Source organism: Panthera leo, chromosome A1 (assembly GCF_018350215.1).
Source record: "Panthera leo isolate Ple1 chromosome A1, P.leo_Ple1_pat1.1, whole genome shotgun sequence".
NCBI lineage: Eukaryota > Metazoa > Chordata > Mammalia > Carnivora > Felidae > Panthera > Panthera leo.
This window is the reverse complement of record NC_056679.1, coordinates 116,862,691-116,881,521: the sequence shown is the minus strand read 5'-3', so window position 1 is coordinate 116,881,521 and position 18,831 is coordinate 116,862,691. Positions and strand designations below refer to the sequence as shown.

Here is an 18,831-nt window from a genome sequence, read left to right as displayed (position 1 = left end):
GTAGCGCTTGCTTTTCAAGTGTGTATCTTGGCAAATAACCAATATTTGAAGTTTTAAAATTCTCTTTTAAAAATTGGCTCCACGAAGCTGCAGGCTAAACTCTTATTTGACCTCTTTTGATCATAGTGGGGAAATATGGTAAAATTTTAAAGAAATTCTTCTCTCAAGCTTTTCCTTATTTTACTCCAAATCTTTTTTCATTTATCATCCAAGAAATTTTCTTTGTTCCTTCATGAGTGGTTTAAAATATTTCTTTAATAGATGACAATGTCTTCAAGAGCCTGCAAAACCATTACATCAAGAGCGTTACTCTTCATCTCCCCAGCCCGGCTGGACTTCGGATGCCATTAATGCTTTGCAGTGAAAAATCTGCTGTTATTAGGCAAAATGTGGGAGTCTGGCATTTGTCTTAACAACAGCCAGCAGTTTCGATGGCTGCAGCTCACCTTCCATAAATATGAGTCTCCTTTACATCTCTGGGGCTCCTTTCCCCTAAGACTCAATCTTGTATTGCTACAGAGATAACAAAAAGACAACCAATTTTCTCTCCAGTGAACAAAAAGGCAAATGGATCAGAGGAAGCATCTCCATGCTGTGTCACTGCCTCTGCTTCTCTGTTCCAGATATCCACTCTTCCCAGGCCCTCTCATCTCTTCCACAGAAATTTAAAATCCATTGTTGGGGTGCCTCGTTGGCTCAGTCGGGTAAGCATCCGAGCATTGGGCTCAGTGCTGAGCAAGGAGCCTACTTAGGATTCTCTCTCCCAGCCCTCTCTCCCCCTCCTCCATGGGTGCGCATGTGGGCGCACTCTCTCTCTCAAAATAAACATTTTAAAAAAGAATCTCAAAAAAAAAAAAAAAAATCCATTGTCCCACATGCAAAAAACACTCACTAAAAAGTCCTTTCCCTTTCTCATCTCCTAGCACCTTGTCACTCCTAGATTTTCCTCTGTGGGTCATTTTCTAGCCCTGAGCTGGAACAATGCCAGAATGAGACCTGACAGGTGGTATTCTTCCTGCCTTGAGGGCATAGGTGAAGGGCCCAAGGCAACAATCCTGCCAGATTTCAAAGGCCTGGACTAGCACATCCCTCCCTTCCACCCACTAAGTGAACTTGCTGACAACACTCCATAACCTAACCAATTTTATTCCAGAGATGCTCCCAGACTCCTCCTATCACTGCTGCTTCTTATTTGTCCTCTTTGTTCCCTCAAGGGTGCAGAGTGGGAAGTAATTTCCATCACATTCTATTCCTGTCTCCTTTCTTAGGTCTCTCACTTCTCCCTCTCTGTCTGCTTCCTCCCCAAATGTCCCTACAATAATTCTATCTCTGTTTGCTGTGGTAATTTGATCTCAGAAAGCCTTAAACTCTCAAGTGCATGAGTTGTAGGCCTGGCCTATGTCTTCACCCATTACTTATTTCTGAAAATAAATGGCTTCTAAGTGGAGTCAAGTTATAAGTTGTCAGGAGGAGTGACCTTTTCTTCTCTCATCTCCTCCCAGGCCCTGACAGTCACTGCCACCTTTGCCCACAGCTCAGAAACCTGGCCACTGGGTATTGACCATGCATGGATCTGTGCCCCTAAAAAGATCAAAGGCACTTAAGGAAGAGATTAAAATGACAAAGTCTTGGTGAAGTTTTTAATGGAAGCCCCCAAGTGTCACATCTCTAGAGAAAAAAAAACACAAAAAAACCGGGGCTTGCCTTTTAGCAATTTTGTCACCTTTCAGCAAGGACACCTGCCAGGTTGTCCATTTTGATGTGTCAGGATCATAAGCTTCAACTAGTATTTACTCCCTCAGTGATTGGGAAGGCAAACAGAAAACCAACACAAATCAGACACCTTTTCAAAGACATTGTACCAAAGAGATTGTACTATATATTTTTTAAAGTTTATTTATTTATTTTGAGAGACAGTGTGCATGTGAATGGGGGAGGGGCAGAGAGAAGAGAAGAGAGAGAGAATCCCAAGCAGGTTCTACGCTGTCAGCATGGAGCCAGACACTGGGCTCTATCTCATGAACTGTGAGATCATAACCTGAGCCTAAATCAAGAGCCTGCTGGTCAACCAACTAAGCCACCCAGGCACCCCATTGACTGTACTATGATATTACAATAATTTTGTTCCACACACTATTGTACTTAGCCTCTTGCCAACCTTTTAAAAATTGGCTTTCCAACCTTTTAAAAATTGCCAACCTTCCTACTTGGTGGAATGAGATTGCTTACATTGCTGGCAAGTGTCCTGTCTAGAAATATGAATATTAATGCCTTGACCACTCCTTCTCTCACTATACACTCCTTTCCTTGGAACTTTAAGAACCCCTATTAAAAAGCAGAATAACACAATGTTTAGGAACACAGAGTTTGGAGTCATTCACACCCTTGCCAATGACTGTGTGGCCATGGACATGCACTGAAACCCAAGCTTCAGTTCACTCATTTTAATCAGGGAAGACACAATATTAAGTAAAACTCACAGGTAGTTATGATTATATGGGATGATATATATAAAGCAATTTGCATAGTGACTGACAAGTATTATTACTAAAATGCAACAATTTATTATCAAATAATACCTTAGTTGACAGTCTATATATAGCCTTTTAGGTATCAAACACAGGTGAGTATCTGAAACTATGCCAGATAGGAAGACAGTGATGAAGCTGAGTGAGCTCCAAAGTTAAGCTTTCCAATTACTTCTAGAGATTATCCTGTATTTTGAAAACAAAAACCACTCCCATTTTATATCACCAAGGAAAAGGGACTTCTGTCATGAGAATTCCTCCACGGGATTTACTTCCTCACAAGAGAGAGATTCACCTTTTTAGGATACGTGAAAATACTTTAGCAACAGGGTACGAAAGAGTTCCTAAGCATGCTATAATCTTCAGCACCCAGTATAGTGCTTGGCACAGAGGCACTTAATTAATGTTTTTTGAACAGAACTAAATTTACAACTTGTGCAATTCTCTCAGATAGAAATAGCTTCTTCTTTTTTCTCCCCCTAAGTCTTATATACGTTCCAAAAATCCATCTTAAAACTCACCTAATCCATAAAACATTGTCTATTCTAATCACAATGGCCTTTCCCCCCCTTTCACAGTCTGCCACATATTTCTGAATGCTGACATGTGTCATTCTTTAATTCATCCAAAAGCTTTAGTAGCATTTCTTTACCTGAATTAGAAGCAACCTGCAAGTAGAAGCCATGCCTTCTATTTCTGTGTATTCTTCACAGTGTGGGAGACCTTATAAACTCACAATAAATGATGATTGTGTAATTTTCTTCAGATCCTTTTTTAGCAAATTCAAGAGTTGCTACAATTCAGGCTTGTCCTCTTTGTTGTATATGAACAGGCCATTTCTAATGGAGAGAGGGCTCAAGAGTCTGAAATGACCTTACTATAGATTTCTTCCTTTAATATTTGAAATACAAGTATTTCAAACCTGGAGAACTGAATCCCTCTAATAAAGTTGCTGGACTTTAAAAAAGGCTCTGCCCAAAAGTATTATGTTATTGCTTTTTCTACTTTGTATTGTAATTATAACTTATAAAGTACAGGTATTTGCTGCTTACATAACCAACAAGAAAAGTGACATGATGAGAGAAGTGCCATAGTAGACATGGTTTTGTGTATCCCCTTGGTAGATAATAACTTTTAAATAGTATTCCTCAATTGTATCCCTTAATTGCATTTGTAAAATACATCCATCGTGAGGTCATTGGGCACAAGAGCAAAACCAATCACAACACAACTGAATTAGGCCTATTAAGAAAAATATTGGCACTCAGTGAACTCTCCTAATTCACATAAATTTTCCCTTTATTATTGCATCATTACAAATAATTTTACTTTGAAATGATTAGAACCAAACCATCTGGAGTCTTCTGGCCATAGGTCAAGGGGACATAATCCATTAGTTTGATCAGGCTTTGGGCTGGCCATGATAAGAGTATCTGGCAGGGTGTCTGGGTGGCTCAGTCTCTTCAGCGTCTGACTTCGGCTCAGGTCATGATCTCACAGTTCATGGGTTCGAGCCCTGGGTCGGGCTCTGCTGACAGCTCAGAGCCTGGAGCCTGCTTTGGATCCTGTGTCTCCCTCTCTCTCTGCTCTTCCGCCACTCACACTCTGTCTCTCTCTCAAAAACAAATAAACATTTTAAAAAAATTAAAAAAATAATATCTGCCAAATCAGGAAGGATCTAATTTTTTAAAATAATTTCTTAAGTTTATTTATTTATTTATTTATTTTGAGAGAGAGAGAGAGGGAGGAGTTGGTTAGGAGCAAAGAGAGAGGAGAGAAAATCCCAAGTAGGCTCCACACTATCAGTGCAGAGCCAAATGCAGGGCTCAATCTCACAAACCATGAGATCATGACCTGAGCCAAAATCGAGAGTTGGATGCTTAGCCCACTGAGCCACACAGGTGCCCCAGGAAGGATCTAATTTTCATTTTTAAGATGTATATTTGTGTTGTTTCACAAACTGAGCATATATATATATATATATATATATATATATATATATATATATATAATTTAGAAACAGAGACCATGAACATCCCAATGTTTAGTGCAGTCCAAAGAAGTTAAACAATTTCACATTGTTATAAAGGAACAGGACTTCTGATATTTATGCATCTCCAGAAGTAAAATACTTTTCAATGTGTTTACAGCCTTCTTTACAGGTATAGCAACCAGTAGATGGGGAGATAAAAAGATTTTTCATATAACATTACAGGTATTTTTTTTTTTCACATTCCCTTCCCTCCAGAGAGAATGCATTAACTTTTAGGGAAAGATCTCTATATTTTTAGTTTTGAGAAACAAATATAATACACTGTTGATTCTTAACTGAGGCATCTGAAAATTGCTTAGAATAAGCAAAGATACTCAAACTATCTTTGGATGAGTAACATTAAAGAGAGAGTAGGCCAAAGGATTTGGGCAGACAGTGTAATACTGACAGATAAAATCAAACTGTTCCAATTATTTTGGAGAAAGCCTAACAAAAATCATAGAATGTTAAAGGTTGAAAGATATTTACAAACTATCTCACCCAAATTCTTTATTTTTCATTGAAGGAAATGTGTAAGCAGAACTTAAACTTCAAGATCAGTGCCAGCAGTAAGTCAAATGTCTTTAACTAGATAAATGATCTTCCAGGGCAATGGAAGCACTTACAGATGTAACCAGGGAACCAAATTTCCTATTTTTAAAAAAGTGCCATTGAGCTTGATATAAATTCCTTCAAACTCTAATATCAATAAAGCGATTGTTTATGAGCATTTAGAAATGAAGGCATTCATACCAGAGACTACACTGGCTTAACTAAAAACTGATAACATCAAACCAACCACATGGACTTAAAAAAAATATTTCTCATTGGCATTTTAGATATTCAGTTGCTAGAATCTTTGATAATGGAAATGCTATAGGCACATTCTATCTGAAGTTCAAGGAGACAACTAAACAAAATCTCCCACTATATCCTTGCAGACGAAATTAAGAAAGGCTGCATAATAGAATTAAGTGATTTCATAATTGTTTGAATAACAGTACCAAAGAGTGTTAATTAATGTTAGTGTTATTAATGCTTCTGAAGGTTAATTCTGAGTCATACAGCAATCCCCCACTGGTCTTATCCCATTCCATATTTTATCAATGACTCAAGACAAGGAAGCATCAAGTGTCCAGGCCAATCCAGCAAGAAATTGAGCTCTCTGGAATGAGAACAACTGCTTAGGTTAAGCCATGTTTCTAATTCACTAAAATTAATACCAATATCCTATTTGAGATTCAATACACGCCAGAAATTCCTAAGTTTGTATTTAAGCTAATTTCTGCTAGCATTAAAATCTGTTCCAAGTTTCCATTCATCACTTGGGGCCTCTTATTTTAATAGAAAACCTAATCTGGCCCTGTTTCTTCTCTGTAATTCTTGGGATTTTAGCCATAGAATAAAATAAGATGGGAATCTGGCACTAAAGAACATCTTTGTTCCCAAGTGGGTTTTAGCCAAAGCATTCATTGATTTGGATATTTTTTTTTCTTTCTCAAAAATAAAAAAAATTTACATATTGTTGAGGTTCCTTGGATTTAACTGTTTTCTAAGATATGACTTAAGCTCAGTCTAAATAAAGGCCATAGTTTGCTTGCTCTTTGGACAAAACAAAACTATACCTCTCAGATACTTCTCAAAAGTATCTGTTCATATATTCAGAGTATGAAGTGATTGTTGACTTTTTGGGTCCCTCTTTCCTCCTGATGCCTTAGCACTTGAGAGTTACTATTTCTATACATATTATAGAATTTCTATACATATTATAGAATTTCTATACACATTATTCCTATACATATTATCTCATTTAATCCTCACAAGAGCACAATGAGTATTGATGAAGATAATGGCTCAGAATCTCCAGGAAACTTTTTTCCATGCCTCTGTTTCTTGAGATTCTACTATGACATCTGACCACTACACATGCATTCCTGATTAAGAATTGTATTATCTGGTCTCAAGAGCTATTAATTTCAAAGTATTTCATATGGGATCCTATTCAATTATTTCCATAACTACAAATTTCTTTTTCTTTTAGAGACTTCTATTGGATCATCTGAATTTTTTTTAATGGCTGGCCTTATTAGCAAAATTGTGATAAAAATAAATTTGTATTTCATATCCCAATCTCTTCTTTCAGTATCATCATCCCACCTACAATTTTCTTACAAATGGGGTTTTACAAATGACTTGGACTTTTCTGAATTAAATGCCACTCATGTATTCCTTGTGGTAGATTTTGTTACATAATTCCTTCAGCAGTTATGTGTACACAACACGTTATAAGGTGGATAAAATATAAATCCTCTAAATTAGCTAAGTTAGGATGTACTGTATTTCTGTGAATATTAAAAGATCCTTTAAAGCATTTTGATGAGAATTAAGGTTATCTAAAAAAAACTTTATCAAAGCTCCTTTTATTAAAGTTATTTAGAAAAGACTTCTAGATTCTTGAATTTTGTGGTAACCTCAGAATTTTTTTACTTTTAGGTAGTAGGATCTAGGATTAAATTCCACTAGCAATTACAGACCCACCGCCCACTTCAAGGTTTTTAATCACATTATATGCTGAGATCATGCACCTAGGCAGGGCCGCCTTCTAGCACTCCTGCTTGAAGTAAAACCAGACTCTGTGATTCAAGATCTAGCTCTACCGTTTACTAATTATGTGTCCTTGGAAAAGTTGTTTAATTTCCCTAAAACTCAGCTTAGTAATATATGGAAAACATAGTACTTACTACAAATGTTGATTGAGATGAAGCATGTAAAAAATCAGTATATAAATTCCTAGTGATTATTAGCAAAAAAAAAAAAGAAGGGGGCAGCATAGGGATAGAAGTCTCATGAAATTATCCAAATAACCTGAGGAGAAAGGAAGGATGTGTCAAAAAAGAATTGGAAAATCCAAGCTTCTGCATTCTCTCTCTTTTTTAATATCACAAGCAAAAAGTATATACTCTACCTAACTGACAGAATTAGGTAGAGAGAAGGAAAATGTAGTACTGCTTCTATTCATACAGCACCTCCGAACTAATAGTCTCAAAAATCTTAAAATCATTTAACTTGATGCATCTACAACCTGAAGTTGGTTGATGCCAACTTCAGCTTTTCAGCACTGAATAGGAAAAAATATACACAAAACTTCCCAATCAATCAACACTTTACCTGTGACTTTTCTTTATTTAACTCTATTGGACAATTCTCTAACAAATCCTTGTTGAACCAAGGCGATAGAGTGGTAACTTCAACAAAGATATAGAACTGAGGCATAGAATGGTTCAATAATTTACTAGAAATACAGAGTTGATTTCAAGCAGATCTCAGTAAAAATCTCACTTTCTCTCTTTCCAATTCAGTGTTACATCTATTATAACAGAGTTGTCACCCTAGGATTTTCAATATCCTTTACAATTAAAATTTCATCATAGCTTCCCATGATTAGTTATCTATGGTATTCTTAAGCTGGACTAGTATTCTTTTGATCCAATTATCATAAGCTCATTTAAAATCTCAGCTGTATATGAAACATTCATTGGTTCATAAATCAATATATACATAGGATATATTGCACAGCTATTCCTCCTAGGATATGTGGATTTAGTGCTCCTTAAGCTAGCAGAAGTTGAGAAATAAAGGAGATTTTCAAATTACAAAAAGTCATTCTTTCCAAGGGTCAATAATGATATGTTAAGAAAGTAGCAACCATCCTAATAAAGTCAGGCTGTGATTTCCTGGGTACAAGGATGAATACTGCATCTCTGGATGAAAAAGCCAGTTATAATTCTGAGAACTTGGCAATTGTAGGTTTCAGACAAGCCCAGAAAATTATCATTAATCATTTCCTAATCTTACTTCCCCATGGGCCAATATATTTTGAAAAAAAATTATGAAGGGATTCAATGGTAGTAAACAGGAAATGCCAACTTGGAAATGCAGGAAATAATAAATCACATTTTTCTCCATATAAGTATTCCAAAACTCTTGTATGTTGGTCTAATTAAGCAAGATTTAAATTCAAATTCATCAAGCATTCATAATCTAGTATGTGCCAATCTCATTAAAGAAATATTTCAATATACATCAAGATTATTGAGTCAACGTTAAAAGTGTTTGGAGTAAACCCTGTAGGCAAGCAGAAACTTTGTAATTCTCCAACAAACCCTCATTCATCATTTATCTTAAAGGCAGAAAAATTTGAATGTCTAGATATAGACATTTCTTTTCTTCCCTGATTTACATAAGTTTAGCAGCTCTCAAGTTTTAGCATCCATGAGAATTTCTTTGTAAGGTGGTACCAATACAACCAGGAAAATTTTACTTGTTAAAATGTATGTGATTTTCAAGCTTACTATTACTTAAAGATAATATTCACCATACATATTTATTTTGGAACCTAACCCTTGAGAAATATGTGCATTGTATTTCCATTTATTTTTAGCTTATGTCTATTCTTTTTAAAATTTTTAAATCTCAGAATTTGTAAAGAAAAAAATGCTTTCAGTTAGGGTGTAAGAATTGTTTGTTTTGTTTTGTTTTTTAGACAGAGTTGGGAGAGAGCATGTGCAAGCAAGCTGGGGAGAGGAGCAGAGGGGGGCAGAGAGAGAGAGACAGAGACAGAGAGAGAGAGAGAGAGAGAACCCTAAGCAGGCTCCATGCTCAGTGCAGAGCTTGACACGAAGCTTTATCTCATGACCCTGGGATCATGACCTGACCCAAAATCAAGCGTCAGATGCCCAACCCACTGGGCCACTCAGGTGCCCCAAATTAGGGTGTAAGAATTTTAACTGCAGAAGTCAGAACAAAACAAACTCACTGTATTCTTTTTTAAGTTTATTTATTTATTTTGAGAGAGACAGACTGAGACTGAGAGACGGGCAGAGAGAGAGAGAGAAGGAGAATCCATGCTGTTAGTGTAGAGCCAAATGCAGGGCTCAAACTCATGAACTGTGAGATCATGACCTAAGCCTAATTCAAGAGTCGGATGCTTAACCAACTGAGCCACCCAGGTGTCCCTTCATTTTTTTATAACTTTAAAAAATTATTTTAGAGAGAGAGTGTGTGTGCATAAGAGGGGGAGAGGGGCACAGGGGGAGAGAGAGAATCTTAAGCAGGCTCCACGCTCAGTGTGGAGCCCAACACAGGGCTCGATCCCAGAACCCTGGGATTATGACCTAAGCTAAAATCAAAAATCAGATGCTCAATGGACTGAGTCACCCAGGCACCCCATTTATTTTTATTAAAAGAAAACATGTCCACTTTCAGATGCTGGGGAACTTTTCATTCATTCAACATTTATTGAACATTAACTTTGTGACAAGGACTGAAGTAGATATTTAACCTGTGTAGCACTCTCCTGGTACCTCTCATGTATAGTTTTAATTTATATATTAAATTAGAGCTAGGTGTGTACATATCTTCCCAGTTCAACATGCTTAAGGGACAGAGTTTACTCATTCACGCTACAAATATTGATTGAATGACTATTATGTGTTAGACATTCTTCTGGATGCTGGAGGAACCATTGCAAAAGAAATAGACATGATACTGATCATGGAGTAGTGCAATAAGGGAAGAGGATGATAAACAAATAGGCAAAAAGTGAAAAAGACATAAAAGAAACAATCAAGAAATTATGATAAAGGATACCTGAAGGAAATATACTAAGATATGGATATCAGGAAAGGCCTTTCTGAGGAGGTAACATTTAAAAATTGTGACCACAGGGGCGCCTGGGTGGCTTAGTCCGTTAAGCGTCCAACTTTGGCTCAGGTCATGATCTCACAGTTTGTGAGTTCGAGCCCCGCGTCTGGCTCTGTGCTGACAGCTCAGAGCCTGGAGCCTGCTTCAGATTCTGTGTCTCCCTCTCTCTCTGCCCCTCCCCCACGCACACTCTGTCTCTGTCTCTCACTCTCAAAAATAAATAAACACTAAAAAAATTTAAAAAAAAATTGTGACCAGAAGGATGAGAAGAGGCCAGCCATGCAAAGACTAGAAGGGACAGCATTTCCTGCTGGGGGAACAGCAAGTGTGAAAACACTAGAGTAGAAAAAGTGAGTCACACCTGAAGATTATGGTTGAAGCATAGGAAGCAATGGAAGAGTGGTATAAGATGGATGGGAAACCACCAGGGTAGGATCTTATAGTCTTGTATGTTACCATAAAGGGTTTGGATTTTATTTCATTTATTCCAAGGTAGTACACTATTTTAGGTTTCAATCAGGTGCATAAGATGACCCACTGCATATATTTAAAAATATTACCATAATTGCTATATGGAGAACGATCTATAGTGAGCAGGGGTCGGGGTAAGGGTGCAGGAAAACCAGTTAGAAGGCTATTACATGCATCCAGGGGAGGTAAGATGGTGATGTAGACCAAGATAATGGCTGTCAGTTGAAGATGGACACCTGTAAACTGAGTTTCAGAGGTAGAATTTGTAGGACTGATTAATTAGAGAAACGACAAGCTACCCTCTAGAGAGGGAGCTGTCAAGAACTGACTCCCCAGCTTCTGGCATGAAGAACTGAGTGGACAGCGGAATCAGATTCTAAAAAGGCTTTGGGAAGAGATGGTCTGAGCAGGTCTACAAATCAAGGGTTCAATTTTAGACATGGGTGAATTGCCTGTGAGAAAGCCAAGCAGAGATGTTAGGCAATCAGATACAAGAGTTCAGAACTCAGCAGAAGGGTCTGGGCTGAAAAATTTTAAATTACTAATGAATAAATATTTTCTGAATGAATGTAGACACTGGGTAAAGTGGCAGAGTTATCCTTTACCCTTTAATAGTTGCTTTCTGGGGTGCCTGGGTGGCTCAGTCAGTTAACCGTCCAACTTTGGCTCAGGTCATGATCTCCCAGCTCATGAGTTTGAGCCCCGCATGGGACTCTGAGCTGACAGCTCAGTGCCTGGAGCCTGCTTCAGATTCTGTCTCTCCCTCTCTCTCTGTCCTTCCCTTGTTTGCACTCTCTCTCTCTCTCTCAAAAATAAACATTTAAAAAATTTAATAGTTGCTTCCTGTACTGGCCTTACTCTTCTACTACAGCGATACTCCTCATTTCTATATATATGACCCTTCCTGAAATACTTACACAATTGCACAGAACACCTACCCAAGGCAAAGGGTACTTGGTGTTCTACATATTCTTAGAAGTAACTAATGAAAGAAAAATCATATAGGTACCATTAACCAGTAAAAGTACAGCTTATACTGCTGTAAAAAAAAAAAAAGTTGCTATTACACACATATGTGTGTTTTGAATAAGTGAATACAATATATCCATATATTTTAGGTTTTTTACAAGACATAAATTTTGGTGATAATTCCTAGATGACTTATTTTTATTTTTTTTATTGGTCTTCTATTTGTTTAATTTAGGTTCAATAATATGTGTCCTTGTACAAAATTTAATTCATCCAGAATTGTAAAAAGCAAAAAAAAAAAAGGGGGGAAAGTCCTTTCAAATCCCTTTCTCCAATAGATTACACTTCTAACAGATAATTGTATGTCACTCCAGGATTTTACTTATACACATGTAAATATGCACATATATATTTTACCAAAATGTAACTGTATTCTATGCACTATCATGAAACTTCACTTTTTTATTTTTACTTAACATATATGATGGATATCCTTCCATGTCAGTGCCTATAATTCTGTTTCATTCTTAGTAACAGCTACATAATATGAATGGTATGGATATTTCATAATTTATTTTTACTCCATGATTGAATATTTAGGTGCACTTCTGAAAGTATGTGCATGTAAATGCCTCTGTGTTTATTCTGAGATGTGCTTAGTTAAAAGGATGCACATTTAATTTTTAGTTAGACAGGCCACACTGCCTCCCCAAATTTTTGTGCCAATTTATACTCTCAGTCAATGTAAACAAGCCAATTCATTTACTTCTGATTTGTCTCCAAAAATCTTAGTTCATAATGTAGTAAAGAAACACAGAATCATGTTCACAGCAATATTTCATTTTCCTTAATAGAAAGGTCTCATATTATAATGTATTTCATATGACTCGCATAAGTACCTAAATGCTCACTGAAAAAGTCAACTTACTTCTTTAAATTTATTTTACTTAAATGGACTGGTTTCATCACAGTATTTTATATCATCTTTACCCTATATCCAACAGGGTTAAATCTTGTTCCTTTAAGAACAGATATTTCTTGATATCTCACTCTTTAGCCAAAGATTAAGAAATTAATATATTTAATTCTTAGATAAATGTGAGATTTAGCTGAATCTAGTATAGCTATGTAAGCTCACAACAGGTCTTTCAGAGACAAATTCATAAAGCAATTCTTTGAGAGCTCTTGAGAATAAGCAAAAGTAGGCAGATTTGAGGGGAAGTAGAACGGAGTCAAAATTTGGAGAAAGGGATTAGCATGGATGGAGTGAGTTTCCTGTTTTTGTTGCTTTGGCATGAAGACAGGTCATGGTTATGGCATAGCGTGAGGAAGCTAAAGCTCCAATAGATAGCCCTCAGCTTCTCATGCATGAGGAACAAGAGGAAGAAGCCAGTAGCGACTAGCAAGCAGGGTGGTGGAGGGGAAGGATATTTGAGTAAAGAAGTCCAAAAAAAGGAATCTTTAAATTCTGTACTTGAATTCTTCCCACATCTCTACAGATCCCTGAACCACATATATAGAAAGCTAAGGCTAAAGCTAAACAAATTAAACTAAAATTTGAATGATTGCCTATCATAAGCAAGAGAGAAATTATATTTTTAGTCCAACAAAGTTTATCCTCTACTAAAACTAAAACATTAACACCCTTCAGAGGAATATAACAGAATGCAGTCTCTACAAGAAAACATTTATAGTACCCAGGACACAATTCAAAATTTCTTAGCATATAAGGAAGAAGGAGGGGTGCCTGGGTGGCTCAGTCAGTTAGTTGAGCATCTGACTTTGGCTCAAGTCATGATCTCAGGGTTCATGAGTTTAAACTCCATGTTGGGCTTCTGCTCTGAACACAGAGCCTGTTTTAGATGGATCCTCTGTACTCCTCTCTCTGCCCCTCCCCTACTTGCTCTTTCTCTCTCTCTAAATAAATAAACATGAAAAAAAATAAGGAATTCTCAAAATTATGCATTCTCAAGGGTAAAGATCATTTAGAGGCCAAACCTGAGATGATGCACATAATGGAGCTAGTAGACCAGGACTTTAAAGTAGCTACTATATGTAATAAGGTAAAGGAAAACATGCTGGCAATGAATGGGAAGAAAGTACATCTTAGCAGAGAAATAGAAAATATAAAAAAGAGCCAAGTGGAAATTTTACTACTAAAAATTCACTGGGTGAGCCTAATAGAAGAATGGAAATAACAAAGGTAAAACTCAGTGAACCTGAAAATAGAGCAATAGAAATGATCAAATATGAATTAAGAGAGAGAAAAAGAATTGAAATAAAATAAACAAAGTCTCAGACACCTTTGGGACAATATAGGAATAGGAAGAATGAATATTATTAAAAGAACAAACTTTAACCCAGATGATGAAACCAGACAATATCAAAAAGTCTCATATGTAGGTAGTTGGAGTCCAGAGAGGAGAGAGAGAGAAGAGAGCCAAAAAATATTTGAGGAGATAAGAACCAAATTTTTTCCAAATTTGATGAAAAACATAAATTTACAGATTCAGTAAGCTCAGCCAATCTCAAACAGGATAAATATGAAAAGTACGTTAAAAGTTCAGAGTCAAACTTCTAAACCAAAGATAAGTAAAAAACCTTGAAAAATCAGTGCCCCTCACTCCCCAAAAGGAGAAACAACAACCATATTACAAAAAAGGAACAATGACTTGAATAGCTATAGACTTCTCATCAGAAATCATGGAGGCTAGGCGCTCCAGGCTGGTTCCATCAGTTAAGCCTCCAATTCTAGTTCTCTATCTGGGTCATGATCTCAAGGTTTGTGGGACCGAGCCCTACCTTGGGCTCTGCGCTATAAGCACAGAGCCTCTCTCCCCTTTCTCTCTGCCCCTCCTCTGCTCATGTGCACTTCCTCTCTTTCTCTCAAAATAAAGAAATAAGTGTAAAAAAAAAAAAAAAAAAAAAGAGGGGCTCCTGGGTGGCTCAGTCAGTCAGGTGTTTGACTTCAGCTCAGGGCATGATCTCACAGCTGGTGGGTTTGAGCCCTGCATCAGGGCTCTGTGCTGACAGCTCAGAGCCTGGAGCCTGCTTCGGATTCTGTGTCTCCCTCTCCCTTTGCCCCTCCCTCACTCGCCCTCTGTCTCTCTGTCTCTGTCTCTCTCTCTCAAAAATAAACATTAAAAAAAAAATCATGGAGGCTGGCTGGAAGAAAATGGAATAAAATCTTTGAAATGCTATAAGAACAAAACCAGCTCAGAATTCTATATCATTCAAAAATACATGATAAATGAGTAGATTTTCAGATACAGGGAAAGGAAGAGAAATCGCTTCAAGAGATATGCATTACAAGAAGTGCTAACTGAAGTTTTTTGGGTCGAAGTGAAAAGATCCTATGGGGCCACTCAGTTCTTTAGGAAAAAATTAATAGCACTGAATATGGTAAATGTCCATATAAACAGAAATGACTTTTCCCCCTTAGTTTCTTTAAAATATATAATGAATGTTTAATGAAAAATTATAACTTTGTCTTATGGAGTTAATATTGTATGATATTTAATACAAACAAAACCTATAACATAAGCAATAGCATAGGAAGATCTGAATGGTCTAACACAGTTGCAAAGTTTCTATATCTTATGAAATGATATACTAGTAACTGTGACTACACTGGGGAAAGTTAAGAGGTATGCTATAATTCTCACAGCAACCACTAAAAAATGAAAGTAGATACAGATCTAAAAATGAAAGGATATTCTAAAGAATATTCAAGGATTCAAAAGGCAACAGATAAGGGGGAACAGAGCAATAAATAAGAGGGGACAAATAAAAGACAAATGATATGTTAGAGAACACAAATTCAAACATATCAATAATTACACTAATGTTATTGGACTAACCCCTTCAATTAAAAGACAGAGATGAGCAAAATGGATAAAGGAACAAGATCCAAAAATAGTCTTTCTACAAGGGCATACTTTAGCTATTTAATTTTTTTTTAATGTTTTAAGTTTTTATTTAAATTCTAGTTAGTTAACATCCAGTATAATATTAGTTTCAGGAGAATTTAGTGATTCATCACCTATATAGAACACCCAGTGCTCATCACAAGTGCCTCCTTAATACCCATCACCCATTTAGCCCATCTCACCTATATAGAACACCCAGTGCTCATCACAAGTGCCTCCTTAATACCCCTCACCCATTTAGCCCATCTCCCCACCCTCAAGCAACCCTCAGTTTGTTCTTTATAGTTAAGAGTCTGTTTGCCTCTCTCTCCCTTTTTTCCCTGTGTTCATCTATGTTTTGTTTCTTAAATTCCACATATGAGTGAAATCATATGGTATTTGTCTTTCTCTGACTTATTTTGCTTAGCATAATACACGCTAACTTCATCCACATTGCTGCAAATGGCAAGATTTCATTCTTTTCTATGGTTGAGTAATATTCCATTGTGTATATATACCACATCTTTTTCATCCATTCATCAGTTAATGGACATTTGGGCTCTTTCCATAATTTGGCTCTTGTTTATGATGCTGCTATAAACATTGGGGTGCATGTGCCCCTTTGATTCAGTAGTTTTGTATTCTTTGGGTGAATACCTAGTGCAATTGCTGGGTCATAGGGTAGTTCTATTATTACTTATTTATTTGTTTTTAATGTTTATTTATTTTTGAGAGAGCAAGTGTGCACGCAAGCGGAAGAGGGGCAGAGAGAGAGAGGGAGACCGAGGATTCAAAGCAGGCTCCGCACTGACAGCAGAGAGCCCAAAGTGGGGCTCGAACCCACGAACTGTGAGATCATGACCTGAGCTGAAGTCAGATGCTTAACCAACTGAGCAACTCAGGCACACCCTCCCTTTTTTATGTTTATTGGTTATTTTTATTTTTAACCTTTTGAGGAACCTTCATACTGTTTTCCAGAGTGGCTGTACAGTTTCCGTGCCCACCAACAGTGTAAGAGGGTTCCCCTTTCTCTGCATTGTCACCAACATCTGTTGTTTCCTGTGTTGTTTAGTTTAGCCATTCTAACAGGTGTGAGGTGGTATCTCATTATAGTTTTGATTTGTATTTCCCTGTTGATGAGTGATGTTGAGCATATTTTCATGTATCTGTTAGCTAGTTAAGATTTTATTATTTTTAAGTAATCTCTACACCCAACATGAGGCTAGAATTTACAACATGGAGATCAGGAGTCACACACCCCACCGACTGAGCCAACCAGGCACTCTGACAAGGGCACACTTTAAATTTAAAGAAACAGAAAGTAAATGGGCAAAAAGGGATATTCCATGCAAACACTAAATATGAGACTGGAAAGGCCACTTTAGTATCAGATAAAATATGCTTCAAAGAAGAAAAAAAGAATATTATCAGCAAGAGAGAGATATTTCATAATGGTAAAGGGATCAATAAATCAAGAAGTTTTTAATGATTATCAATGTGTATATATACATATGCCTTATAAAGAGCCTCAAAAATGCATGAAGCAAAAATGGGTCACAATTAAAGGGAGAAAAATAATAATAAATATTTTAACACTGCTCCCTGAGCCACTGATAGAACTAGGGGGAAAAAAAACATTAAAGACAATCTGAATAATGATTTTTTTATGTTTATAAATCATTACACTTGAAAACGGTAGAATATACATTTTTTTTTCTTTTTTTAATGTTTATTCATTTTTGAGAGAGTGTGAGTGGAGGAGGAGCAGAGAGAGAGGAAGACAGAGGCTCCATGCTGTCAGTGCACAGCCCAATTTGGGGCTTGAACCCAAGAACTGTGAGATCATGACCTGGGCTGAAGTCGGACACTCAACTGACTGAGCCAGCCAGATGCCCATACGTACATTTTTTTCAAGTGCACTTGGTACATCCACCAACACAGACTGAATGCTAGGCCACAAAATAAGCCTCAATCAATTTTAAAAGACTGAAATCATGCAGAGTAACTTCTCTGACCACAACAGAATTAAATAGAAATCAAAACCACTAGGACATCTAGAAAAATGAAAATATTTATAAGTTTGAACACATTCCTGAGTAATCAAGGGTGAAAAAATAAATCATAAAAGAAATTAGGACACATTTTCATATGAATAAAATAAAACTACAACATATCAAAATTATTTGTTTAATGCAGATAAACAGTTCTTACAGGGAAATTTATACCTTTAATTTTTTATATTAGGGAAAAAAATCTAAAATCAGTTATATACACAGAGAAAAGTAAATACAAAGTCCTAGAAGAAAGCAAATAACAAAGATAAAAGCATAAATCAAGAAAAAAAGAAAAACAATAGAGAATGTATCAACAAAGCCAAAAACTAGCTCTTTGAAAAGATGAACAAAATTAATAAGTTCTTAGCTAGACTAATCAAGAAAAGAAGAAACAAAACACAAATCACCAATATCAGGAATGAAAGAATTGCTATCACTACAGATTAAACACACATTGAAAGATGAGAGAATATTAACTTTGTGCCAACAAATGTGAAAAATTAAATAAAATGGGTATTTCATTTCAAATGATTTTTATTCTCTGAAAAATACAACTTAACAAGATTAACAAAAGATGAAACACAAAAAGGTAGTGTTTCCTTTTTAAAAATATTTTTAAGTTTATTTATTTTGAGAGAGAGAATTTCATGCACATGAATGACAGAGGGGCAGAGAGAGACAGGGAGAGAGGGAATCACAAGCAGGCTCTTCACTGTCAGCACAGAATCCGACACAGGCCTGGAACTCACGAACCGAGCAGTGAGATTGTGATCTGAGCAGAAATAGAGTCCCACGCTTAACCAACTGAGCCACACAGGAGTCCCAAGTGTTTCCATTTTTAACTGAAAAATCTATTAAAGAAACTGAATTCATTCTCAAACTTCCCAAAAAGAAAACTCCAACTACAAGAGGCTTCATTCAAAGAAGAAATTATTACAGTATTACACACCTTTCAGAAAACAGAAGGAATGAACACCTCCTAAGTCATCTTACTGGGTCAGATAATACCAAAACTTGACAAAGACAAGAAAGAAAGAAAGAAAGAAAGAAAGAAAGAAAGAAAGAAAGAAAGAAAGAAAGAAAAAGAAAGAAAGAGAAAGAAAGAAAGGGAGGGAAGGATGGAAAAGAAAAAAAGATGAGAAAATTACATACAAATATCTTGCATG

The 18,831-nt window shown here is 36.5% G+C and overlaps 1 protein-coding gene across 4 annotated transcripts in view; it reads right to left on the bottom strand.

Moving 5' to 3' along the window:
• LOC122218963 (protocadherin alpha-C2) overlaps positions 1-18,831 on the bottom strand; it is a 128,583-nt gene that overhangs the window by 48,920 nt on the left and 60,832 nt on the right. The window lies entirely within an intron of this gene.